Source organism: Mirounga leonina, unplaced genomic scaffold, assembly GCF_011800145.1.
Source record: "Mirounga leonina isolate KUSES-001 unplaced genomic scaffold, KU_Mleo_1.0 Mir_101397, whole genome shotgun sequence".
In the NCBI taxonomy this organism is placed as follows: Eukaryota; Metazoa; Chordata; class Mammalia; order Carnivora; family Phocidae; genus Mirounga; species Mirounga leonina.
This window is the reverse complement of record NW_023270116.1, coordinates 12,727-22,314: the sequence shown is the minus strand read 5'-3', so window position 1 is coordinate 22,314 and position 9,588 is coordinate 12,727. Positions and strand designations below refer to the sequence as shown.

At 38.2% G+C, this 9,588-nt stretch overlaps 1 long non-coding RNA gene across 1 annotated transcript in view; it reads right to left on the bottom strand.

Annotated features, from left to right (window-relative positions):
* Window positions 1–643: 643 nt before the first annotated feature.
* The window catches only part of LOC118016699, a 19,946-nt gene continuing 11,001 nt past the window's right edge, over window positions 644–9,588 (bottom strand). The window contains exons 2-4 of the long non-coding RNA XR_004680889.1: window positions 6,400–6,533; window positions 3,449–3,590; window positions 644–747 (exon numbers count right to left, since the gene is read on the bottom strand). This is a non-coding gene — a long non-coding RNA (uncharacterized LOC118016699). The remainder of the gene's footprint in view (window positions 748–3,448; window positions 3,591–6,399; window positions 6,534–9,588) is intronic.

Below are 9,588 nucleotides of genomic sequence, written 5' to 3'. Positions count from 1 at the left end.
GGCACCCACATTCTAGAGACAGCACCCTTCCTACTCAGTTCACTTGGCTGGAGATGCTGCAATCCTGCTGTATCCCGATGTCCCCAGGATGTGGTCTCAGCAAAGCCTACAGTGAGAGCCGTTGCCTACACTGCAGACCTGGGGTCAGGTCCCACCCCTAACACCTCTGGCCATTTGCCTGGAGGGGCCCAAAGGGAACACAGGGAGGCCCAGAGCCAGCCAGGCCAGCCAGACACCGCTAAAGACTAGAATAAGCACACTAAGGTTTCCCATAAATTTTACTAATCAAACTTAATCTAAGTATGTGATTAAGTTCTATTCTTAAATTCAACTCTTATTTTCTTTCAAAATAATCTCAGAAAATCTCACCCAAACTGATTCTTTAACATTTTACATCTACATAATAAGGAAAAATAAAAAATAAGATGACCTAAATGCAAATCTGACATATGTGTAACTGAAGTTCTCTTTTTTGTCAATATAGGCTACACCTATTATAAAGATATCTCAATCCTGGGAACTGAAAATCATAAAAAAGTGGACAGTCATAATTTCAAATTTTGGGTGGCAAAGAACAAACAACATCAGAACGTATGAGTTATTATTTTTTTCCTACCGTATTCACACTTCTTTTTTCCAGTAGTAGTCGAAATAAACTAGCTGTAACCTTGTTATCATGGACACCTTGCTCAAGGCCGCGATTATCATCTTGCATGAGTCTTCGATCCATGATAACTTCAATCTGACCTAACAAACAAACAAACAAACAAACTGGCCAGAGTTATTTAATACAAACATCCAGTGACAATCACATAAGTTTAGGCACGGTCCTGATTTAAGCCAAGGAGACAGATCCATATAGCCCAAAGTACCAAGGGCTTTCTCAAAACAGCTAGGATAAATGCAAAAAACAGGACTTTATTTCCGTTCTTCTTCATAAATGTCTGGTAAAATTTGGTAAGAAATTTAAAAATGAGACAGATCAAAACTTAAGTGAAATTTAAAAAGAATTAATCTGAAGAGTAAATTATGTCCTCTAAAATTTTTAGTGGTAGCACCTGGAATTTAAAAACATTTACGAGGTTCATTAGGAAACATACATCACACCTGGAGTAACAAGGCAAATACAGATGTGTAGAATCTAAAAAGGATTTGAAAGACTAAGTGTTTTGGTTACTTGGTATCTGTTGATTCTCTGAAGAAACCCCAGGATTTGGAGACACCCAGCACGTACCCCCTTCCCTCCCTGGTATTAAGTTAGTGGCATCAACTATCCTCTCTCCTCTAGTTCAAGAAGAGGTCATATTTGGTTCCTTCATTGGCTGTGCAGTAATTCCACACCTCCTAAAGGTTAAGTTGTAAGCTAAGAATTAGGCTATGAGACTACAAACCAAAAAACCCTATCCAAAACAAAGCAAAAAACCACCCAGAGCCACAGTCATATATTTACACTAAAAAAAACCCTAGTCATACATAAAAATATATGCATATTCATCCATCCACTCATTCACATTTGTTACAGTACTAAATGATCTTTTGGCATAAAAGAGCAATACATAAAATATTTTAATAACTATTATTTTCACACAGTCAATCCAACTCTGTTTAGTTCTTTCTTCTCAATTTAGGTACAAAGTACATAAAACTGCCAGTGATGGTCAGAATTTTCGTTGTTACTACCTCCATATTTATTTTAGAACACAACTGTCTAGAATGTGCTCCTTAGGCACTGGGACGAATTGGCCATCTAGAGCTTGATCATGTCACACCCAAATGAGTACATCAATCTCTTGGCAGTTTCTCTCTTCTCCCTGCCTCCAAATGTTAGCCCTCATAATATGTGACACTCAGTAAATCTCCTGGGCTGTACTCAAATTGTTCTTCTGTTTGTAGGTACTGAAATGCTAGGGTGCTTGGCTGTCTGTAGCAGGGGAACCTGGGCCAGGTGTGACTCTTGAGCCCCCCATTTTTAAACGATGCCTTAAATTCTCAAAGCTGGGTCCTTAAATAGGGAACTAGACATTAGGACTGGAGCAATCATGGAGTAGACAGTTATGTCACTTCCCTTGACAAAGGCAAGCTGAGTAATAAAGCTCCTCTGTCCCTAAACCACATTTAGGAATTTTATGTGAAGTTGTCCAATCTATAAATAGTTGACTTAATTTTTTAAAAATCAAAACATATGGAGTGCCTGGGTGGCTCAGTCATTAAGCGGCTGCCTTCAGCTCAGGTCATGGTCCCGGGGTCCCGGGATCGAGCCCCATATTGTGCTCCCTGCTCCCTGGGAAGCCTGCTTCTCCATCTCCCACTCCCCCTGCTTATGTTCCCTCTCTCGCTGTCTCTCTCTTTCTCTGTCAAATAAATGAATAAAATCTCCAAAAAAAAAAAATAAAAACATAAAAAATTCCAGACTCCTGGGCTCTTCAGAAGCAGAAAAATTTGGCAACCCTGGGCCCCTTTCCCCATGGTGACAACAACCTGGCGCTGAGCAGTGGCTGCCCCACCGTTCACTGGGAATGGTGTGCCCCAGTTTGCCGAAGCCCCACCACTCCCCTCTGCATCCCTGATGTGAGGCCATTATTATTTTTCTAACAGCGTTAATGTCTTTATGGCATCATCTCATCAGTCTGTGTAATGAAAGCCACAAAAGAAGATGAGTAGTATGCTTTTTTGTGTGGGTGGACATATGGAATGTATGTATATGCCCAATTAAAAAAATTGGGTTTGGGGCAAAGGGTACGTCAGGTACCTGCACACCTTTATTATCTGCCTGGCTCCTTAAGACATTTGTCTTAGCAACTCTTAATATGTAAGAAAGAAGAGCAATTTGACTACATATAAATGATAATGAAAAAATATGTATTATAAAGGACATACGCCTCTCCATAGAAGGTTTTATAAAAATTAATCTGTGTTTACGATTTATTTTCTCTTTCCATCTTGTTCTATCTTTTGGAATCCTTAAAGTTGTGTCTGTCACCTCTTTATCTGCCTAGCTGTATCATTGCAACTCCCTTTCTTCTTTCGGGTAGAAGTGCCCTAGAACGATACGATTCAGAGAAGGACCTAGGTTTGAACTGTTACGTCCCGCCTTTGCGAACTTAGGCAACTCTGGGAATTTCTAACTTTTACCCCAGCTCCCTCTCCTCTTTGGCTTCTGGGAGAGTTTCCACAGCCATTCCATTATGACAACGACAGAGGCTTGTGCAAACAATGAGCTATCAGGAGAGAAAAATTATCTTTAAGAAGCCATGGTTTCATGGAGCTTTAGGTCCCTCATTCTTCATCAGAAGATTGAAGAAATACATTATTTTATGTTATTCTCACAAAACCAAAATTAACTAATAGCTGGTGTCTGAAGATGATAATTAATAATATGACCAACAGAAAAATTATACATTTGGAACTGAAACTTGTAAGAGCAAAAAAGAATCCAAACAACACGCACCACTTTTCAAACTTGAAACCCCTAAAGACTGAGCTGAGAGTAATGTCAAGCGATGCTTGGTGTCCTGTATATAGGCCATTGTGGTCATCGGATAGACATTTGCTTGAAGAGGCAATTTGCTCATCGTCATTCTGGGCTGAATCTATAAGACCAAACAGTTCACTTTAAAAAAAAGAAATCAAGGGATATTTACAGATGCACTTTAAAAAATTAGTACTGACTACAGATGACGTTTCTTCCAAAAAGAAAAAGGTATAGCTTCCTTCCTTGTTCAAAGGAAGAGCTAATTTAGGAATTAAAACATTCTTTCAAACAATATGAAAAAAAAAATAAGGAGGATCTTAGAAAACTTTTAGGTGAGAAAGGTAGAACTTATCCAGGTTCTTAAAATAGGCATTCCTATTTAAATTCAGAATAAAAATCCTTAACAAAAGTCTTCTAGCTTTCCAATATTTGCATAAAACAAATTATAAAGGTATCAAGTATTCATTTCTCATCTAAATCTAACATACTGCTTTTGTAATGAATGCTAAGCATAATAGCTCTCTATCCCCTTTCAAAAAATCTCTCTTATAATTCTTGAATCAGTTTTAATAAATACCACAGATCCCCTTATCAAATCCTCTAACATATTACATTAAAATAATCAAATTAATATTTATATTTAAAAACTCTTCAGTGCTTATTCTTCCTGTTTAGTGTCAATGTAGGTAGTTCCATATTTTAACTTTTCTTGGTCTGGTATGTGAATGCATGAAATACATTATTTTATTTTTTGACCGAAAATTCACTAAGCTGGTTGGGGCTGAGGAGAGTCCCTCAAACCTCAGGAGGAAACATCAAACAGAGACTTTGTTATGAGGTATCTTATTCACACCACATAAAAATGACATCTCTCCTGTTCAGCTCATGCAAGTGTGACATGACACTCAAGAAGAAAAGGAGTACAAAGTTAATGTAATAGTATTGAGTGCCCATTATAATGAGACAAAGTACGGGCATTCACAAATATGATCTTTAATCTTTACAACCCTGTAGTGCATCCTTTAACTTACTGGTTGTACTGAATAGTGTCCCCCAAATTCATGGTCATCCATAACCTGTGAATGTGATTTTGTTCTGAAATAGGATCTCTACAGACATAAGGTATAGTGGATTAGGGTGGGCTCTAATCCAAGGGCTGGTGTCCTTCTAAGCGGGAAACCTGGACACGAAAGGACACACACGGCAACACAAGGAGAATACGACAGGGACTCTGGGACAGCAGAGGCAGACAGTGGAGTGATGGGTCTACAAGCCCATCAGAAGCCCCAACAGGCAAGGAAGAGTATTTCCCTAGAGCCTCTGGAGGGAGTGTGGCCCTGAAGACATCTTGATTTGGGACTTCTGGTGTCCAGAACTATGACAGAATAAATTCTTGTTGTTCTAGGCCACCCATTTTGTGGTAATTTGTATCACAGGCCCAGGAAATTATGAACCTGAAGAAACAACTGCAAAATGTTAAAAAAAAAAAAAAAAAAAAAAAGAAAGAAAGAAAAAAGAAGAGAGAGTTTCAAAGAATTTTCCATTTCTCCTTTCCAATCTGGATCTTCCCAATCAAATTAACTTGTATACTCACTGAAAAGGACATTCACACTGTCATGACTATAGGGCTGCCACCCTCACTCCCTACCTGTTGGTCTAGATTTCTAGTTTTGCTCAAGGACTACTCTTTCCAAGGCTTAAAAAATGGCCTATTTTAGAAGCAGAAATATTTAGGTCATAAATTTAGAAATTTAGAAGTTTAGAAATAATATTTTCCCATTTATTCAAATGCTCGATCCTTGAAAAGAAAATTCACATGTTTATTCACTTTTACTAAGTTTTTTTCATTCATGTATACACCCACACATACAAATAATTGCTTTTGTAAGATTTTAAGAAAAGAGTTTCTTTTGTACACAAGGAAAATGAATCACCATAAAGTCAGGGCTTCATTTGAAAACCAAACAGCTGTGGTAGAATTAACATGTAAATTCAAAGTGTATAATGCAATTTTTATGCTTGGAAAAGGTTTAAATTTAACCTTTGCAGGAAATTGTAGAAGAGAAAATTATCACAACCCCTTCCACTCATCCCAGTTGAAAATCAGACAAAGTAAAAGCATTTGTTGTGAAATTATTTCTATTCATAGCCAGAAATTTCTAAAATGCTAATGTCTCAAAAACATGCTAATGTTTTTAGTGGTAGTATTTCAAAGCTATGTTGTCACACACATATACTCTGAATATAGAAATTTATGTAACAATCAAAAGAGCCCTATTAAATTAGAGAGCTAACAATCTGAAAAAGATTGAGTCAATTTTCTCATTACTATTTCAAACTATTTTGTGAACATTTTGATTAAATACATACCTGCCCACATTTCTATATATGTGCTTGTATTTCTTTGTCTATGTATATGTACACAAGTGTGTGCATAAAGGTAAATACACATATATTATTGATAAAAAGAGGGAAAGAGCTTTCCTGAAATTTAAAAGAGCCCATTATTACATTATACATTTAAAAGTATATATGTAATAAATTAAATACACACATACCATTTCTTTATGAGGGGAAAAATACATACTCCACCAATCCCTAATTATGTTTCCTTTCTATTAAACAAATTCAGATATATTTTGGTGTCAAGGCATTTAACATGCAAATGGTCACCAAATCTGCCTTTGAAAAAACTACCTCCGTAAATCAGATGCTCTACAAACCAATCTCTCAAATATCTGTTCTAACTTTGGACATCTGGTTGAATATAGAACCTATAAGTACCTGTTAAAATTCAGTTTTCCTTTAGAAATAATTTGTAAACTTAAGCATATTTTTCAAAGGATCCAAAATTAACTGGCCCACTACCATATATAAAAGTTACACACTAACACAGCTATTACTTAGACATTTTAAGGGAAAATTACCTGATATCCATTCAGGTCAGTATAAAATTTGTTTTGACTATTTATGCTAGAAGAAATTCTCATTGCAATCTCACGGTTATGTTCTTTTCGGATGTCCACGATATTGGACACTTCCACAGACTGTCCGTCTATTCCTAAATTTAAAAGAATATATATGTTAATAGAAATTGATTGCTCCACTTTTCTTATACTGTACAGAACTTCCAGAGTGATATACATTTTCCCGTTTTCTATTCCTATCTTCACCATTTTTCATGCTAACTGTGCCACCGTTCACCTTTTTCTTTCTTTTCTTCCTTTCTTTTTTTTTTTTTTACACTGTCAGACAGTAGAAAACATTTACTCCGGAGAACATGTAACTCAACAGAAGGATGAAGAGCTTGGGATGAGATAAACGCAGATGAAATATAAGATGCAAATGATTCTCCAATGAGTTCTGGAGGGAAAAGAGAACTTTAAATGAGAAAAGGTTAGCCCACTCCAGGCCAGGCCGCCTGTCACGTGTACGGCCATTCTCCAACAGAGCCATGTGAGCCTACTTCTTCATGGCTCGCCTTCCGTGCTGGAAATCTGAAGCAGTGAGATCTACACTCTGTTGGTTCGAGAGACAGTCTATTACTGCCCATGATCTATAATCTAGGAAAAGAGACACGAGATCCAATGAGATGCTTTATGGCTAAAATGGATATTATCATATTAGTATTTGTGGAGTATAATCTGGACAGCTCCCCAGAAGTTAAATCAATTGTTTTTAAGATTTTATTTCTTTATTTGACAGAGAGAGACAGCGAGAGAGGGGACACAAGCAGGGGGAGTGGGAGAGGGAGAAGCAGGCTTCCCGCCGAGCAGGGAGTCCGATGCAGGGCTCGATCCCAGGACCCTGGGATCATGACCTGAGCGGAAGGCAGCCGCTTAACCGACTGAGCCACCCAGGTGCCCCAAGTTAAATCAATTTTAATTGAGTTTGGTATCTCTTAGGACCCCTTGTTATGGAGTGATTCATTTTGTCCTTTGCTATATAAAGCAGAGGACAGCTTGAAGAAGTCCCAGATGTATCAAACATTTATTTTTTTTGGATAAGCCTAAACTTTTCACTAATTTCTATCTGTCATGCCACCCTAACTATATCTTCTGGTCCTGAGTGAAGCCTTGGGTCTATTTCCGAGACGGAGAGGGGAGTTATGGAGAAATCCAACACTCCTAATACAGACTGAGTATGTAGAAGAGATACTGGATCTTCTACAAAAGAGCAATCAGGAAAGCAAGCAATCAAAGGAAGAAAGACTGGCCCTATCCTATTTCATACGGCAGAAGGTTTTTAAGGTTCTAAGAGCCCTGGACACGTACCTGCAGTTGTCAGTCGTTACCCACCAGGCCTCACACACACTCTGTCACAGCGTGCTGATCACCAGGACACTCTTTAGACAAAGAAGGCTATGTAAAGAGAAATGGGGAGTGGGAGAAGGGAGTAAGGAGGACTTTTTCTGGAAGCCAAGAAGAATCCCCAGGGCTTAGAGAAGATGAAAGCAAACAGTTAAAGGAAGGAAGTTTGAATCGGTGGGACTGGTGGAAAATAATGAAAATGCAGCTAGCTGAGGCACTATAGGTTTATGTGAGAAGTACACCGGAAATTGTAAGACATCAATAGTAATATGCTGACAATACTAAATGGGCAGAAGCCTCCATCAACAGATTTTTCAGAATTCTCACAGAAGTTCTTTTCTGGGAGATGTTACGCCTCCAACTCGACAACCTCAGTCAGAGATGACTTCAGTTTCTTACTATGTTCATAAAGCTGTGATGAGCAGTATGACCTCATGTGTGGGGGAAGAAGGTCCTTTTCTTTTCCCTCCCACTTTATGGCCAGTCTGAACCACTAACCAGTAAAATATACATATAACTTTCCTTCTGACAATTACCAGATAACTGACCCAAATAGCTTCACTACTACTGGGAAGTTAAAAGAAAACAAAAATCGCATCCACTGATGCCAGAACAATGGTGTTTTCTTTGACTAGGAAATGTATTACTTTCGATGCAAACTTTCCTTTCATTAGGTTTATGTCAACCCCAATATCTTTCAAAGCCAATGAAATGTATATGGAATTCTAACAGACAAGCTTCCACAAATGAACCAAAGATGCCAAAAAACACAAAATACAGCATAGGGATGAAGTCCCCCATGAAGCATTCAGGCAAACACCTCATCTACTGGAGGCACTCGTGGCTGTTTGGCACCACGTCCGTTTTCTCCTCTCTAGACTGGATATTCTCCCAGGGGGTCAATAGAGTACATGAAATGAAATAAAGTCTTTACAAAGGAGAGTGTCATTAATTTCAAGTCACGTATCTCTGGAAAACATTTACAAAAAACATGCTTCAAGAAAAAATAAATAATTTCACATTACCTCTGGCAATAATAAATTATTTCTGTTGAGAAAATGATCTTTCTTGAGCTCAGTATTATGCTCAGATCCGGTTGTGGCAACAAATGCTTAAGTCTCCTTTAAAAGGAGCCTCAATGTCCATTCACAGTTCAGCAAGTCATCTGTGCCAGGACAGGCTTTTAAAGTAAGATCAAACCTAATACACTTATTATGAACAAACCAAATAAATCTTGTAATGGTAATCAAAGCAAGGAGGTATCCCTGAGTCATCAAAGGTAATTTATTACTTTTTAAAGAAGAATCTATGTGAGGGGGATAAAGGACTGCTACCTTTTCCTACTCTAGGTCAAGAATTCCCTAAAGTGTGCCATTCCCAAAGAAGCTCATGGGATTGAGGGGAGAACTCCCTGGGAAGCATGGGTATGAACCGATCGGTCTCAGTGACCTGCAGAATCTTTGCAGCAAAAGGTTCTTTTACCAAATTGGTTCCACCTGGGCATGGATGGCCAGGAATTTCTAAGCCCCTCTGGTTTTTCTTCAGTCCTGGGAAAGAAAACAGCTCCTACCTAACAAGCGTAGTCCAAAGAGTTATGTCATTGATAAAGACAGAGAATTAAGAACTCCCTTGCTGCTAACACCTCACCCTCTGTCCCCAGAAAGAGAGAATGGAGATTATTTATCTTTATTAACAGAGGCAATGCAAGGTAAAAACAGAGCAAGTCCACAGGTGGAAAGCCATCATAGAGAAGCGGAAAGAGTCTTGCAGAACTCTGAAGTTTTGTTTTTTTTTTTTTTTTTTTTC